The sequence below is a fragment of the Ictidomys tridecemlineatus genome, chromosome 13, assembly GCF_052094955.1.
Source record: "Ictidomys tridecemlineatus isolate mIctTri1 chromosome 13, mIctTri1.hap1, whole genome shotgun sequence".
Taxonomy (NCBI): domain Eukaryota; kingdom Metazoa; phylum Chordata; class Mammalia; order Rodentia; family Sciuridae; genus Ictidomys; species Ictidomys tridecemlineatus.
The window spans coordinates 73908945-73927896 of NC_135489.1; the positions used below are offsets into that span (position 1 = coordinate 73908945).

The 18952-nt window shown below is 38.9% G+C and overlaps 1 pseudogene; it reads right to left on the bottom strand.

Moving 5' to 3' along the window:
* Window positions 1-13023: 13023 nt before the first annotated feature.
* Window positions 13024-17337, bottom strand: LOC144369698 (large ribosomal subunit protein uL18 pseudogene; annotated as a pseudogene).
* Window positions 17338-18952: the final 1615 nt, after the last annotated feature.

Below are 18952 nucleotides of genomic sequence, written 5' to 3' on the forward strand. Positions count from 1 at the left end.
TGTGCCATGTTGAGTCATAGGGAAGGGGTCAACAGCCCTGTGTCCCCTTCTGGACAGAACTATTTGTGTGGTAACTGTCCAGTGGTTTGGTATGAGTTCAGAGTAAAATGTTTGAGAAAAATATTACATGTTTTAGTCAAGGAAGAAGGTAGAGTGGCATGGGGTCATCTTAAGTGGTGCCACAGACAAGAAGCCCATGCCCTCCCAGTACCAACCACCAGCTTAGAGGAAGGGGACAGCAGAGACTAAGTTGTTCACCCCATTCCACCCTAGGCCTCTCTCTGCCCTGGTTCCCAGACTACAGGCCTGGAGAAGCCCCTTTAACTCTGACACAAATGCAAAAGGAAGCAAATCCTTCAAGCAGAGATGATAGATTTCTGAAGGGTATATTAATAAGCCTGTTCAACACTGTCTCTTGAATTCCAGAAAAAATGAGTTGACAATTGGTGGAAAAGCCAAGACCAGGGCACTCAGATTATGACTTGAAGCCTAGTGACCTTTACACATACATATAGCTCTAGTTATGTTACCTGGAAGAAGCCGGGACTTAAAAGGGCCAAGGAGCCAGCCTGGGGTCACAAGAACAAGTCTCCTGGCTCTAGTCCTTGTTTGTCCCATAGATTTCCAGGGGAAAAGCAATCAGACAGGATATGTTCCCACAAGGTAAAGTGACCTGTTCAAAATTTTGGAGTTTCCTGGGTAGGGGGACAGGTCAGGACTGGTCCCTTCTGGGCCTTGCTCTGCTTCCAGTCCAGATTTCCTCTTCTCACAGCCTGTCCATTTGGGAAAGCAGAAAATTTCCAAAGCAGAGAGATGAGAATCCATTTCTCCATAGTGCTCCATGATGTGCCCTACATATTGTGAGCAATGGGCACTGCTCCATGGGTCTCATTTATTCCCTGGTGGGCAGTCCTGCTCCAGGAGGCACCACTGAGCCAGAAAACATGGCATGAGTTCTATTTCCATGCCTATCAAGATACTCCCTGTACCTGGAACTGAGCAGCCCTCAGGGTGTGGGTACAATCACCACAGGCCTCTTCTGAGCCTTTCACTCTCCTTTCCAGAGTGAAAGCAAAAATGGTCCTGGGCCAGGCACTGCTGGGTCCTTATGGACCCAAGTGGCAAATTCTGGGTGGGAGAGAGTTGAAAAGGTACAGCAAGTCTCCTGAGTGAACAAGTGCCCCAGACAGCAAAGTCAAAGGACCAGTCAGAAGCAGGAGGGGGCAAGTTTCTGTCCCTTCTCTTGCCATCAGCCCTGTCCAGGGTGGAATTCTACATTGTTATCTCTTGGAAAAATTCCCCTTCATAGACCACAATGCTGTTGACAATGTCAAGCACTTTTACTTGTAAATAACTCCCACAGGAAGAAGTTCCTCCAAGTTTTCCCAGACACAGCTATTCTTTCTGTCCTTCTCACCATGTAAACAGTATGACACATCCAACTCCACACAGTTCCAATGGCTTCCCCCTGTGTTCTCTAAGGTTGGTCACATTCATAACCATTCTTGTAACACAATCAATTGTAATTATTTCCAGGGCCAATATGGATTGCTTTATATTCCAAACAGGTGATTACTCAGAGGTCTGCTAGGGCGCCCCCTCCCTGGGCTGGGGTATCCTGATCAGAACCGCCATCTCCTCATAAACACGTGGCCCATGCTTCTCACTCCCGTGGAACCACAGTTATGCAAACCATACAGGTGAATCTAATGTCCAGAAATCTATAAAATAATGTTGTGCCAGCCACAGTGAATAGGGATTAGAAAATGCTAAGCTCTCTCTAGGGAACATGGCTGGTACAGCCCTGCAGTCTGATCATTTTTGTGCATTAGCTTTTCTCACCCTCATTCACTCTCATTATGTCTACAGCTCTTCCTTCCCCCCTTTGTCCAGTACTGGAAATTGCTGCCATCTGCACCCTCATGTTGTCACAATCTCTACCATTTGATGCCAACAACCATTTGACCAGACAGACATCCTCGGCTCAGGAATCCTACTGAAACTATGCAAGCAAGCCCATCCCACTACCCTTCTATATTCTTGCCATAATCTGTTGCTAGGAACACTTTACATACCTATCTCCGACATGAAGAAAAACTTCATAAGGTACACAAATTTCTTTTGTATGCTGTGGTCCCTGGAGTGAAACTTTCCACATTCTAAGTCTATGACATAGGCAAGTCACTCAGTGTCTCCAAACATCACTTCCTAAAATGAGAATGAATGTTAATAATATTGTAATGAAGAGGAAATAAGTTAAAATATTAAAATACATAATTCCTACTAGATGATTTTTATATTAACAGTTTTAATTTTTATTTTACTAGTATTACCAACTTACTGGATAACTTTTATATTATAATTGCTTTTATTTTTACTGCATGATTGCCAACACTTGTTAAATAAAGTACACACAATTGTGATATATTGTTTCCAGAATTAAGCAATTCACTTTCTAGCACAAAAGCTAAAGTTTAATAAACACTAGAGATTTACATTTCTGAGAAAAAAGGAATATTCTTTCAAGTAATATTTCAAATTGCTTTTTGAACATGATATTTACCATTTCTACTAATTTACTTTGGTGTTAAAGGACAGTTTTCTGTAATCCCAGTTACTACTGTTTTGACTGTGAACAAGCTGCACTCACAGAGTTCTTCAAAACTGACTTTGTTCTCTCCACACTGCATAGGCACACCTGCTTCAGCCCTTGGGTGAAATCTAGGGACCCCAAGGCTTAACTGTTTATGTTCAGATAAGAAAAAATCCACTGGTTCTCTCCAGGGGCAGAATGAGGTCTGGTTGCAGTAATTACTCTGCCAGTCCATGGTTCATAGTCAAAACAGGACACTGCATTGAAACACAGAGTTTCTTTCTCAGGATCAGCCAGACTTACTGGAATCCTGCAGAGCCAGTCCAGCAAACCGCATATAGACTTCTCCCTTCGCATTTGGTACATCTACCTCTTTTGACAGACAGGCCTGGTGATCTTGTCCCTGACCACATCAAGTCCAGCATCTACCCTGGAGTAAAAGAGCAAGAAAATATCACTTGATGGGTGCTTCTCTTCCCTGTGCCCACAAGGATTCTATCTGAACTAGACATGCGTTCAGAGGGGACTCCTTCATGGGCATTCCCTGGGGTTTCCTGGGCCTCGCTCTTGTAATTCCTCTTGCTGGTCCTCACAGTTTTCCACCTGGACCACCTCATCAAGTAGTACCCTTGCAGTCACCCTCTCTTTCCCCACCCCAGGGCTCTCAAGCTGTGGTCTAACTTTGGACCCTGTGGTGGAAAGCAGTTATTCCAAAGGCAGCCTCTTCTTGTTTCTGGGTTCTACAGCTCTCTACTCCCAGATTGCTCAAACATGGGCAGAAAATAGTGTCTGAGTTCTCCCAAATGCCAGAAGGAACCCAGGCTGGTTCTCACAGCTGGTACCTAGATGGGAATTGTTTGAAGAAAAACTGAGAAAACTTAATTTAGCAAAGCTTGCCTAAAGAAAGACAAAGAAAAAAGGTTCTAGCACAGGTTGTACTTGGGACCCAAGACGATTAACCCTACCACCTCTGCAGATTACACTCACCACCAGAGAAAAGGAAGTGCCATAACAGAAATCATCTGATTGGCTGCCATCAGCATTTCTGCCAAGTTTGTTTTCCTCTGGACATAAATTTGTTCAAAGTTCCTAACATCTTGGAGTATTGTATGTCCAGATAACTACTGCCTATGTGCACTGCTAGGTTACTCAATATATTTACTTTAGACTAAATAAAGCCAAGAGAAAAAATTGTAGAGACCTACGATATGAGTATGTTCCAAACATTATCTATGACAAAATATTGTCAATCTAAAGATCATGACAACTAGACCATAGTGAAGCACCCTGTTCTGCATGATTAAGAACCTTGAGCTCACCAGGCTGGACCACTCCCACTTACTTCTCACATTTACTGTTTACAGAGTCTCCTTTAAAAAAAGACCCCAAAGCATGTCCATTCCTGAGATGGCCCACATTCTCTGTTCCTGGAAGTGTGTTGAGGGCCACAGCCGAGTTGGGATGACGCATGGCATTTTTGCCAGAAGTAGTGGTTGAGAGGGGACGCCAGCAAGCCATTAAGATGATGACTTTTGAGTTCTTGCGGAGTTCCCATTGAGTTCCGGTTGAGCTCTCACGGGGATTCCTGAAGAGTTCACGGTTGGTGATGTTCCGGTGGTGGGAGTTCTGGTTGTGTTCCAGGAGGAGCTGGGTGGGTGGCATTTGGGAGAGTTCCCGGGGCATGTGCTGGTGGAGTTTGGAAATAAAGTTTGTTCCTGCTTGAGTGGCTCGTGATTTGTGCCCAGCCAGACTTCGGCAGAAGTGTGTATTCCTAGCTTTCCCAAATAAATAATTCCTGTTTATGACTCTTCCTGACACATCCTGAAATTCTTTTCTCTGGTATAAACAAAGAACCTATCAGGGTTGGGTTGAGGTCCCCTTCTTCTGAAGGACCTCTTCAGACCCCTGTCAGGTAACAATTTAACAGCATCTCAGTACCACTGGTCACATCTGGCATTTGATGGTGATCAAGGACCATCATGTGCTGCAAAGTAGTGTTATCTAGACAGGTGTTCAACTTTGCATTCAGTCTGTCAGCACAAGTCCCAGTGATATAAAGACCCATTTGGGCAAAACCAGACTTGCCAACAAGTACTGAGGATGAAACAAGCCAGCTGTTAGCAATTCCCACAAACAAACCAGGCGCAGGAAAGATAGGAGAGAACTGATGGAGTCATAAGCCTAAAATGAGAAACTAGGAAGCAGCACAGAAAAAATTCCTGCTACAAGCATAAGTTTCCAGTCTCCCCTTTGTGGTTTCTCTACCCTCCCACCTTTTTGTGTGTGTTTTGTAATACTGGAGTGTGAGCTTATACTTGGAGGCATTTTATCTGTGAGAACCCTATGATGTTGTTCTAAGGAGGAGGGCAGACCCTCAGTAAGAATATCTTGTAATTCAATGACAAGCTGTTGGTGCTACCAACCTGTGGCCGTGGTAATTTAATCCTAAAACCATTTATGTATTGCTAATTTGAATTAAAAATCTATGTAAGGGCACATCTATAGACATGAGGTTTCAGACTTAATTTTTTTCTATCTCATGTGCTAACTGGAAGATTTGTCCCTGTTCACCTTTTCATTGGGTTTGTAGCCTTTTGAAACCTACAACTGTAGGCAGAACTTTGAGTTCTATATGTCCCTTTTATGGACCCAAGGGTTTCCCTCATGTGGCCACTTAAGGATTTATGGGGTTAAAAAACAACTCAAGATTAGCCATGGACACTCAGTTTAACTTTAAGAAGACTGACATTTCATTTCCACCGAATGTAGAACATTAATCTGGTATTTGATTTTGTTTTAGTAGAAAAATAAAATAGACATAATTGTTCATAGGTAAATTGAAATAACCATCTTGATATTTTAGGCCTCAGATAAATGACAACATACACAACAAAGCTCATTCTTTAACTTCTTGGGGAATTCTTTGTTCTTCTTATTGTGCTATCTTGTCTAATATCTGCCTAAGGCACATAGTTTAAGCAATAAAACATTGCATTTTGCACAGAGAAAGCATGTGGAAATCACCATTCATTCCATTCAGCATCACAGTTGCAGTAATATTGAGAATCAATGCAGTTCCCCTTCTAATCCACAAGTACACTTTTGAGTATCAGGCAGGGAAGCTTCCCAGTAAGTGTGTATTTCATTGGTTCTTCCAACCTACCTCATCACTGGGGTTCCATCTGAAAGACAAGTATACTAAAGGTGAGACCTACTTGGCCCCCACTGCCTGTCTCCTCATATCATTCCTTTACTCCCTTCTATGTAAAATATAGACTATTTTAGAAATGATCACATTTTTAACTCTGCAACAACATAGTTTTTAATGGACTTCTGAATGTTTAAAAAAAATTAATATTGAGACTTAAGTAACCTTGTTTTTTTTTCTTTTATTAGAATATAAGCAAAGAGTCTTTACTCATTCAGGCATGATACTTACAGATTTTACTTGAAGATTCCAATTATAGAATTTATTGGGAAATAGAATTCAAAATACAATTGTCACCAAAATAATCATCAGACTAATTTATACACTGAACCTAAAATCTGTTTGAGATCATAAAATGCCATGAAAAAGTTATTATTCAAAATATGATTTATTTTCCTTTTTTTATTAAAGTAACACTGATACTTCCTATTGTGTGTTAAAAATTCTTAGGAACACATGTTTGTGCCTTTTCTTCTACTAAATGGCTTGGCTCTTTATTTGGAAACTATGGAGATTAACCTCCTTCCTGCTGCAGGTGAATTTGGGCTCCTAACTATTCAACCAAACATTTCTCAGTCCTCCAGCACTACCTCCTCAGGGCCACCATAACTCAGCCATAGAGAAGGAGGCCACCTCAACTCTAAGGTCCTCACCTTGATGCTAAAGACACTGTGAATCCCCAGTCTAGGTGAGAGTGAGGGTGACTATAAAGTGGATAGCTTACAGGTAGGAAGGGGGACTTCCCCCTTCACAGAGAAGTAAGGCGAGAGGTAAAATGGAGGTGAAATCAAATCAGTTAAAAAAAAAATGCTTGTCCTTTTCAGCATGTCCTTTCAAACCTATCAGCTGTCACCATTAGGCCACAACTGAGAATCTGGAATGGGACTCCTCTTCTCCCTAATGCACAGCAGCACTACTCATGATGGCTCCCTGTTAAAGAAGCCCTCTGCTTCTGCTGACAACAACACCAGCTTACAAACACACCAACTTCATTCATCACCACGCAGCCCTGGACCAGTGGCTGAGGCATGTGCAAAAAATCAGTACCAACCACATTTTACCTTTTTTAAAATTTGCTGCAAACTTATCTCTAGGGAGCAGAAAATTTCAACACATATTTCATAGATTATTCCAAAATTCCATTTTAAAAACATAATTATTCAACATTTATTCTTTCATAAATTGAACAGCAAAGAAATTCTTACATATAAATGAACGGTTTTGTGTTTATATTGGAGTTTATAATTTCAATTATAAATTAAGAATTAATAGATGCTGGATTTCTGTTCGCAACTAAAATGCTCAGGGGTTACTCCAGGGAAACTGGGCTAACTGGGCTACGAGAAACAACCACACAAGAGACAGAAATACCTTTTTCTTTGAGGTTGCTGTGGTGGCTCCTCTGACCTTAAGGGTCTGCAGAAAGAGAGAGAGACTGAGAGAGAGTGGGAGCCCTCAAGTGCTGACCTCTTTTATTGAGAAGCTATTCAAATGAGGCAAGGGGTCAGGTTTCAGGGGGCTGCGTCTAGTTTCATGATGTCTGCTGTCAGCAGGTTGACTGACATTAGGTAGGCTAAACCAAGGGCACAGTAATATAAGGGGACACACAAAAGGTGTTTCCATGGAACATTCTATCCCAAACAGGGCAAGGAGTGATATTACAAAGGGACAGGCGAGCATAGCTCCACCCATGGGCTACAGCAAGACACACCCATGCAGGAGACACCATCCCTGGAACCCAAGAAGGGTGGGGCATCTAGGGACATCTGCCCCCTGAAGCCTCCATCACCCAGCTGGGGAGTGACCCGGTCACATGCAAGGTTGGTCTCCCACAAATGAATGTTCTTAAAGGTACAGAATACCTTTGGCTCCATTCAAGATTTATTTCACCAACAGGATTTGTATAGGGAATGATTTAAAAAGACATCAAAAGGAATCAGAGGCTGAAATGAAGGCATTACTCCTTCTGCACAAAGGTAACATCCACATTCTGCACACCTATTTGCATCTATTGATGATAAAAAGCCAATTAGTGCAAGGATTTGAAGGAATTTTAGGCTACACTTGCTGCCTATCTTATTTCCAGTTTAGAGCTTCTGGAGATACATGGGTCTGCAACAGAATTTGTTTGAATTAAGTGTCTACTAAAAATTCTCCAGAGATCGAATGTAAGAAATTCATATATTTTGAGTATGTATGATGTACTTCCTTTATTTTCTTTAAAAAGTGTTTATCAAATTTAATTTTTTTTTCTCCTAAGCTCAACAAAATACTTGGTTGTGTCACTCTTGTTGTTTTAAATATTTATATAGAAAGAATGACAATCAAACACTTGCAAATCACAAGGAACACAAGGACCCTTCGTGCAGGAATCCTTTACCGATCTGGGCAATGTTTCGCTTCTGGAATAGACTACATGTTGGGGATACGTGTTTGACTCCCTGAGTCACTGGATGATTTTTTTTTTCTTTCTGACTGTTATTGATTAACTAATAGTTAATTTGCCTCATTTTCTCTGCTTAAATGACCTAACTTTGATTGTGCAATAGCATTAATTTACTCTCTAGGAGCCAACTTTCTCATTGTTCTGGTAATATACAATCTTAGGTCAGTGATCTATGTGGTAGCAATTGACTAACAATAAGTACTAAGTCTCCCAGCACTAATTATAATTTCAATACACTGCAGAGCTATGAATAAGGAGCATTTACTTCACATGCTTTACAGATGCTGCATTAATAAATCTTAGAGAGATGGGTGTCTTACCCCTGAAGATTCAGAAAGATGCTAGCTGCTGAGTGACAGACTTGACATATGACCTCCAAGAACTCAGATCAGCCTCCAGAAAACCAAAGAGGTTCATCAAGGCAGCAGGGTTGGACATAGTCACAAATCTAATGGCTTCAAAGGAAGAAAATACAAACTCATAACAGAATTGTACAGGGTAGATTAAAAATAAACAAACAGCCATCCACAGAATTACCTGGAGTCCTGAAAGAACTGTACAACACCAACTCTGTTCTCTAATTAGCGATTATCCAAGACACTAATTGCACTCAGTCTGAGAGAGAATCTCATGGAATAATCACCTTCAAAAAACTAAGCCATGCTGTTAGCAATCTTTTCTGAGAAAAAAAAAAAAGTGAGGCAACACTGCCCCTCATAGTGTATGAACACTATATTCTAAGGGCCTCATCAGGAGGTCTTTATTGCTCAGTTGCCCAAATGAGGCTGGGAAGAGACTTCAGACCCTTCACAACTTTCAGCAAAGAGAAGCAACTTGCCCTGGCTCTTTGTCCCCAGGAAAAAGCATTTCTGCACTTTCCTCCTGCTGAGGATACAGGAGTCTCATGAATGTGCAGCTGCTTGGTACAAGCTCCTGGGAACTAAAGTCTGTAATGGCTGATGACTTACCAAGGTGAGCTGAAGGCCTTGACCTCCTGCAGTGGAAAGCCAGCTCCTGTTGGCAGTGGTCCATCTAGTCAATTAGTGCCTGGAGTTGGTCCATGCTGGCCATGTACTTGAAAATCACAAGCTGGGGGTTTTCTCCATGAGAGCTTTTGATTCTGGCCAGGTGGCAGCCATTGTGCTGCACTAAGTACATGCATGTTCTTATGGGCAGAAAGGACCTGGAAGGGAGGAAACAGAACATGACTAGGCTGAAATGAGTCTGAACATCAGAGGCATCTCTTATCTAAATTAAAGTTTTTAATCATCAGATATCTTTGAGATTAAGATCAACATAACTAGAATTCTTAAGATATCAATATTAAAATTTGAAATTTACATTACCATATATTTGTAATAATTAGCTTTGGTGAAATCTGTTTGACAATTTAGTCAACATTGCCAAAGGGTCCATTTCTGAATTTCTGTGATATAATACCACAAGTTATGAATATTTATCTTTTTGATAAGCATAGTCCTTTCTAAATTGAATATCTTTTTCCTGAGATAATCAAATGCATGTATAACAGACACATTTGAGAAACAAAAAGCCTATATGATCATGAAACATAATATAAAATAATTCTTTTCAAGTCCTGAATTAAATTCAGGAAAGTGTTCTACCACTGAGCTACAGCCCCAGCCCTAAAATAAATATTTTTGACTAAAAATGACCAATAAGCTATCAGCAACTCATTCTGTGGTCAACACTAAATCACACGAGACATTTGAGCATCGAATATATCTATTCCAGGTAATAATCATGGGGACACAAATGTCAGCTGACAAATTCTGACAGATTTCTGTTATATTACCTGTTTTTTTAATGAAGGAAACTAGAAAAAAATTAAAATGCATTCCAAAATATTTACAGAAGAAAAAACTTATGACTTCTCTCACTTTCCTCCCAATTCATCTTACATCATAAAGGTAAAAAAGTTTACATGATGTAAAGGGCCTATATTTAAGTGTAATAAAGGAGACTTGAAGTTGCCTTAACTCTTATTTAGAACATCAAGTCATATGACCATTCCTCTATGTGAACTTGGTAAAATGATGAGTTTCTCTCTATATAGAAACATTCCAAATTACTGAAGACACAAAATAATTGTGTAGAGTTTGTGCTGCTAAATGAACAAATGCAATGGTATGGCTTCTCCATGAACAAAATTAAATTATCAAAACAATATTGCTAGAAATCCCCTAAGAAGTTCCCACAGAACTCTGACCCTCCTGCAGGGACCTAATGGCTGGCTCATCTTCCATACCATGCAGCAAGGGACAAATCTGACAGCCATATTGCTGTTTTGTGTACACAGGCCTGAAATGCAGCAGATACAACCAGAAATCCAAGAACTCCAAGGGCCAGGGAAAAGAACTCTGGCTCAAAGACTGTGAAGAGCAAGGTTATAAAATATCTCAAAACTAGCATGAATCAGAACAAACTGAACTAGCAGAACTAATGTCCATTTTATATTCAATGGCATTAGGAAAAAGACTTAAGAGGTCATCTCACTCTCTCTGTTGGCTAAAGGAGGCTATGAGCATTCCTACAGCCCCCTTGAAATCCATAGTTTGTTTTTTTCCTCTTTTAATCACATTTTCACTGGGCAATTCATATTTCAAAATTTTCATGAAAAATTACATAAGTGAGCTTGGCATTTATTTTCTGATTACCTACTCCAACCATAGAAGAATTTACCAATGTAAAAGAAAATAGGTAGAAGACTGTGAAGCTTAGGAACTCATAAATTATGATGCCATACTCTCATTTATTTTCATGGTTTTTGACATAAAGAAAAATGATGTGCATGAACAGATCATGCAGGCTAGTGGTCAGTGTGATATATTCAGGGTCTTGCATGGTTAAAATATAAGAAATCTTTTCCTTCAACTACAGAAGAGGAGAAGATTGAACATAATCTCTCAAACTATTCTTCTGAATAAAAAATCATAATTTAAATGATTGCCCTTTATAGTGAAATTATTTAAAAGACCCCAAGTAAGACACACATTTTTTTTAAGAGAGAGTGAGAGAGGGAGAGAGAGAGAGAGAGAGAGAGAGAGAGAGAGAGAGAGAGAGAGAGAGAGAGAGAGAGAGAATTTTTTTTAATGTTTATTTTTTAGTTCTCGGCGGACACAACATCTTTGTTGGTATGTGGTGCTGAGGATCGAACCCGGGCCGCACGCATGCCAGGCGAGCGCGCTACCGCTTGAGCCACATCCCCAGCCCAACAATTATTTTCTAGGTAACACATTGTTGCACATAAATATATGCTTACATACAGTATGTATGATTTAGGAACATTTATTAACTTCCAGAAAAATTCATGTGCTTACATAGATGTAAACAAGACATCCTTAGAAGTACAGAGTACAATGGCCATGTCTGGGCTTGGGCAAGGAGGAAATAGAGAGATTTTGGTCAAGGGGTACAAAGTTTCAAATATGGAGAATAAAAAAAGCTCCTATAATATAATATGCAGTATGGTGACTATAATAACAACACTGTAGTGTTTACCTACTATTTACTAGGAGAGTAAATCTCAACTGTCTCATCAAAGAAAGAATGAAAGAATTATAAATGGCATAAGGTAATTGCTATGCTAATAAGCTTAATGAGGGCAAGCATTTCACCATGTAGACATATTTCAAAACATCTGGTTATCTGTTTTAAATATATATCTTTTTATTTGTCAATTACACCTCAATTACATCTCAATAAATCCAGAGAATAAAATAAAATATTTTTGAAAGATTCAAAAGAAAGCAAAGGACATTTTCATAAATTTAAAAAGTGAATAGAGAACTGGGAATGAAGCTCAGCTGTAGAGCATTTGCTAGCACATGTGAGGCCACAAGCTCCATCTCCATCATCATAGGAAAAAAGAGTAAAGATTCTCTGAAGTGTTTTACATTTATTGATGTAAAAAATCATTTATCCTTTTTTCTTTTAAACTAATAAGCAAAGACTTATTGGTATTACTTCACAAGGAAAGAACTTTTCCAGAAAATAAGGACACAACCATTAACCCCCACATTTTACCTGTTTTCTAACTTTTTAAAAATACTTCTTGGCTACCACATTACAATCACAATGCACATCTAAATAAGCATGTCAACTTAGTAAATCCTTGACTTTCTTAATTTTGGTTTTGCACAGAGCAAACACCCATAGGAATTTAACTTTTACAGAAGAGCTTAACATACCTGTCATGTTACAGTACACAAGAGCTGATACGAGAGGGGTACTTCCATCCAAGTAAATGTAGTAGAGGCCTGAAGAGTTTCCACTGTGCTTACATGTAGGCTTCAGATGACCACTCGTATAGAACTGCAAAGAAGTCACAGTGTTTCAGAGGGGCTTTGAGGGAATGGAACTCTCCATATTGCCCATGGAGTGAGACTTTTCTTCCCATGAGGCTCATCTTGCATTGTTCTTAGTCATGTCTTCTCTCAGAGAGTGTCATTCCATCTCAACTCTATAGCAGGTAGATTCAGAGGCACAGAGTGAAAAATTTGGGGATATCTACTCTGAATCAGAATCCTACACATCCTTATTTTCAAAATCAAACAAATTAGATTTATTCTAGTCTAGTCCAAAGATTTCAAGTGCATTGGCTTAATCTGCCTAAATGCTGTTATTATCTAATGATGATTAATTTTTTTAACACTTTACTTAGTAATTATACCTTTTGTTTACTTAAAACAATTTATATGTTAAAACACATTTTTCCAATAGTTGAATTATTCACATCAGCAACTCTTCATGTCATTTATTTTCTGGTTCAATAAGTTTATTATCTGTATCTGAAAAAACTTCATAGAAAAACTGTTGTCTGGTTTAGCTCTCTGCAGCCCTTTCCTGAGCTCTGAGGAAGCTTGCCTTCTTTTGAGCTACCCGATCTTTCTTCTGGGCAAGGAACATTTTAGGACTGTTCCGCCTTTTTTCTTTTTTAACTTCTCTCTTGGGCTTTTTCTCATAGACTGGATTCTCTCGTATAGCAGAATGAGCTTTCTAATACATCTCCTCCATCATATCAGGGGTAACACTGTTCTTTATATACTGAGAAAATTGTTTCTTGTAAGCATCTTCATCTTCTTCCATTAGATAACGCATATAATCTGCAAAATTCTGACCCATAATGTGCTTCCGATGTACTTCTGCATTGAACTCCTTGCTTTCAAAATCATAACTAGGGAATCGTTTGGTACTATGGGGGATAGACAAGTCTCCATCCACAGCTCCCTTCAGGGCCCCAAAAACTTTATTGCCAGTTGTAGTTCTAGCAAGGCCTGCATACAAATAGCAGGTGAAGGCACCAGGTTGACCATCAATTCTTTCCACACTGTATTTATCTCCAGTCACCTCCAGTTAGCCTTAATAAATCTTGTCCATACCAAATCTATTGAGAAGCCTACAGGACAGCAGCAGGCCAGTACAATATGCTGTAGCATAATTTGTTAGGCCAACTTTCACACCATATTTTGGTAGTTCATGTGCATATACTGTGCAGACTATCATATCCCCTTCTATATGGGCATAAGCAATCTGGCAAATGATATCTCTGTTAGTTACACAAACTATCATCCTGTATTTGGGTGTGTTGTACTTATTTTTGTCCTGTATCACAAAGCATTTCCGAGCACAGTAATCAGTTTTGCCCTCTTCTTGACAACTTTAAGAAACCCCATCCTGTGCTGGGGATGTGGCTCAAGCGGTAGTGCGCTCCCATGGCATGCGTGCGGCCCGGGTTCGATCCTCAGCACCACATACAAACAAAGATGTTGTGCCTGCCGAAAACTAAAAAATAAATATTAAAATTCTCTCTCTCTAAAAAAAAAAAAAAAAGAAAAAAGAAAAGAAAAGAAAAGAAACCCCATCCTGCAGAACAGAGCCAGGGTCCACGGATCCACACAGACCTGTAGGCCCAACAGCACTATAGGGGAGAAAAGCTCTTCATGACATTTTTAAGTTCATTTTTTAAAATACACTTTCTTAAATGCTTTGCAAATGATTATCAAAAAATTAAACAAAAATATTTTATGTCTCTTTTTATTTTTAATTTATCCCAATTCACATTTTTTTAATTTGTACCACAAATGCTTTGTTATATAAAAAGCAAGTGATTAAAATCTCCACATTGAACCTAATTGATATTTAGCATAATTTTAAATGAATAGTAAATCTATAACATCTCCTGTGTGAATCACACATTGTCTTGATGGGAAAACCCTTCATAAAGCCTCAAATACAGGCCACAGCTACCAGAAAAGAAATGAAAAAGCATCAGATGAGGTGTCCATACAGACAGACTTGGGTAGTAGTTATGCAAGTGATACCAAGACAAAGAGATCCTAGTAGAACTGAGGATACAAACTTAGGTCATTCCACAGTGACTGCTCTCCCTCTCTCTATGTATATTGAGTGTGTATATATACACATACACACACACACACACACACACACACACAAAGTATGCATTTATATACCACTGTGTATCTATATATGTGTTTCTATATGTATGGATATATATTATATATGTGTGTGTATTCCCCTCATTTCAAATAGTTAAGAATGATCCAGGGATGTGTATAAAAATTATTTTTCTCTCATCTCACTGAATAAAAGGACACAGAAATGTCTGTTTAGTTCAAGGATATTACAAAAGAAAAATTTTTTGTTAAATATGATCAAGGGTCCAGTGTGTACAACCAAATCAAGAGTCCAACTAGAACCATCTCCAACTGATAAAAGTACAGACAACATGGATTGTTTTCCCATCATGCTTGGATTTTGGCCACTTACATTCACATTTCTATAAACAAACATGCTAATAACCACCTAGGAAAATAGCCCAGAGTGACGCATACACACATTTGGGCTGGGGCTCAAATTGCCTATAATAACAAAGGAAGAGGAAGAATGATTAGGAAAAATTTAATCTAAATGGGAATGTATATACGCATTAATTTTATACTTGGAACTTCAATCCCTGTCGTGTACTTCAACAAAAAAATAATGGCCCCATGATCACTTGGTTTTGATTTTCAACTTTCCTTTGATATAACCATAGAAGAATCACAATAAAATAAAATCAGTTAATAAAACAAATCATGGGCCACAAGAGGAAAGCCCTTTACATTTATCAGTCAAGTTTTTCTTCTCAGGGTTACTTGGATTTATGTTTAGATAACAGCTACTGATACCAAACACATTTAGTGGGTATCTGCTTTGTCTAAGAAACTTTTCTAGTGTGATGGGAGAGGCTGTAAGTAAAAGAAACCATCTCAGTCCTAACTCTGCACCTGTGGCCACATCCTTAATCCAAGGTTTCTGAGATCAGATGTCCAGCCCCTTTTAAATGAGAAGTTCCTTAGCAAATTCTTACCTAGCAGAGAAAAATAAATGAACATACAAATGGAACTGATCACTGGATATGCAGGGGGTGAGTCACCTTCTTTTGCTTCTCTGTGGAACTCTAATATCTGGAAACCCAGGGGTCTCATTCCAAACTGACACACTAGCTCCCTGGGATTCAGTTCCTACAAAGTTAGATTTGTGACAATCCATTCTCTACTTTATGTCTCACCGTTTATGTAGGAATAAAATTAATTCACATGGAACAGTTGTTTTTTTTCCCCAGTCCTGGGTATTAAAACCAGGGCCTTGCACATGCTAAGAAAATGTTCTACCACTAAGCTATATCCTCAGTCCTTTATAATTTTTATTATGAGACAGGGTCTCACTAAATCATTCAGGGTCTTGTTGAGTTGCCAAAGCTGGCCTTGAACTTGCAGTCCTCTTGTCTCATTCTCCCACAGGTATGCATAATGTGCCAGGCTCATAAAAGGGTTTTTAATGGTACAATGGTGGTATTGCCCCAGCAGGAAGGGACTGAAGGAGGCAGTTGTGAAATGTCATGCTCCTCCTCTACAAACCAAGGGAGAGGGGAAGTGCTGTGGAGATGGGACTCCAAACATCACGAGTGACATACGAATTAAAACAAACAAATAAAAAGTCCTAAATGAATAGAAACAAAAGTCAATAATCAGAAAAACCATGATTATTTCAGGGGCTCAATCACATGCTTCTAAAAGCTAATAATTAGTAGTCAGTAAAGTTTTATTAGCTTGAAATCTGACAGAGACTAATTCTTGAGAAAGAAGATAGGTGATGATAGGCTCCAGGCTCAGAGCTGTGAGTCGATGTAAATCTCCTCAGCCTCCTTCCTCCCTCAAGTGCAAATGTAGGTAATAATAACTCTTATGTCCTATGCTTGTTTTGAGGATTCAAGGAGTTAAAACATGCAGAGAATGATGCATTCCACTGTCATGTATTTTAAAAATAAAAGCAATTAAAAAAAAAAAACAGTTGCAAGAACAGTAAAAAAAAAAAAAAAATGCGGAGGACTAAAATTGGGCAGGCATATGGTAAATTCTGCACATGTGTTAACTCTTTCCATCTCCTTCACTGTCAAACAAGAACAAGACTGGCCAGGACCTGAAAGTTTACCTGTTTTCTCATTATTTAGAAGTATGGCCACATTTGCACCTCTTCTCATACTTCTGAGGCATTCCTCATTCAATTATATGTTGATAATCTGGCCACACATTATCTTTGGAAGACAAGAACTGAGAACTATATGTGTACTCAGATTGAGGAAGAGAACAAGATATCCCATTGTGTTTTCTGGATGCAGTTCATTTGGTTTAAATTCCTGCTGTATTTTATTTTACTACACTTATATTACCTTTGCTGGTTATTTTCTTTTGCCTTTTTTTCTCTCTATGCTGTTGTATTTGATGTTATGAATTTTTTAAGTTACTTCAACATCATTGGAAAATAAAATTGATTAAAAATAAACCAGACAAAAATGAGTCTGTAAAAAAACTTTTGCTTCTTGTCTTCTGGTACAGGGGTTCCCAGACACAAACACTTATGCACAAAATAATGAACAGGAAATCAGAACAGAAAGGAGAAGCAGTAGGTTATGTAACTTACAGGAATGGCAGGTAGCTCCTACATAGCCCACATGAGTGCAGTCAAAGGAGAAGGTGTCCCAGGACTGGGAACATTCACCCCCATGTTCACAATAGCTGGGCAAACATCTAAAGAAGGACAGACACATTGTTGTTTTTACATTCAGTCATAATAAACTGTGCATCTCACACTAGTATGGTATAGGAAAAGAAGGAGGACAACAATCAACAGAAACATTTCAACAGGACCAAAGACTGTGAAGTCTGATCTCACCATTTATGTGGGAATCAGATCAATTCACATTGAATAGTTGTTTTTTTCCCTTGAGTTGTCTCAAGGTCAACTAACGTTCAACCTCAAGTCAGTAAGTGCAGTACATGCTACTGATTCTCATGCATTTATGACAGGCAAATTTTCTATTTATCAAAAAATGTTTTTCCTTCTCATAAAAACATAATATTGATTTCATACCTGACCAGGATATAAACTGCTTGCAATGACCATAGGCAGAGCCTGCATTTACACTTTAAATCTGAGTTGGGCATATGACCAACTTTGACCAAAAGACATTTTAACAACACATAGTAATTAGTAGTCAGGCACAAAAAGGACAGTTCTCTTTTGTAAACCTCAAATATGTTTCTGATACATATGAAGAATGAAGTGGGTTTTTTTTTTTCCTAAAAGCACAACAATATAAATCAAGAATCAATAAATGGTATGGAGTCAAACTAATAAGCTTCTTCTTGGCAAAGTAAATAATTATGTGAAGAAAGAGCCTACAGAGTGGGAGAAAATCTTTATATATACATCAGAGCACTAATCTCCAGGATATATAAAGAACTCAAAAACCTTAACACCAAAAAAATAAATAACCCAACCAATAATGGGCTGAGGAACTGAACATACACTTTTCAGAAGAAGATAAGACAGTTGATCAACAAATATATGAAAAAAAATGTTCAATACCTTAATTACTAGATAAATGCAAATCAAAACTACTCTAAGATTTCATCTCACTCCAGTCAGAATGGCAGTTGTCAAGAGTACAAGCAACAGTAAGTGTTGGTGAGGATGTGGGGAAAAAGGTACACTCATACATTGCTGGTGAGACTGCAAATGAGAGCAACCACTCTGGAGAGCAGTATAAAGATTCCTTAGAAAATTTGGAATGAAACCACTGTTTAACCCAGCTATCCCACTCCTCGATTATAGCTTTGTAAGGATAGAAACAGATGTCATTTATCTTTTATTTTTTATTTTTGGGTGGGAGGGCTGGAGACTGAACTCAGGGGTACTCAACCACTGAGTCATATCCCAGCCCTATTTTGTATTATTTTTAGTTAAACACATGGTCTCACAGAGTTGCTTAGCACCTCGTTTTTGCTGAGGCTGGCTTTGAACTCATGTTCTCCTGCCTCAAACTCCTAAACTGCTAGGATTATAGGCAAGCACCACCATGCCCAGCCAGAAGTCATTTTATAGCCCAGTGGACATGTAATCTCCAAATGGAATGTGGTCTTACTTCCTGTTGAAGTTCAGTTTACATCTAATTAAATATCATATTTTTAGTATTTCTTATGCAAATGAGCACATAAATCCAAGTCCTGCAAGTGATCTTCAAACCAGATTTCTCCTTTCTGCTTGATCTCTCACTAGTGACTTGGTTTTGGGGACTCATAAGGGTCTTATGTGGGTCACGTTTCTAATGTAACCCCAA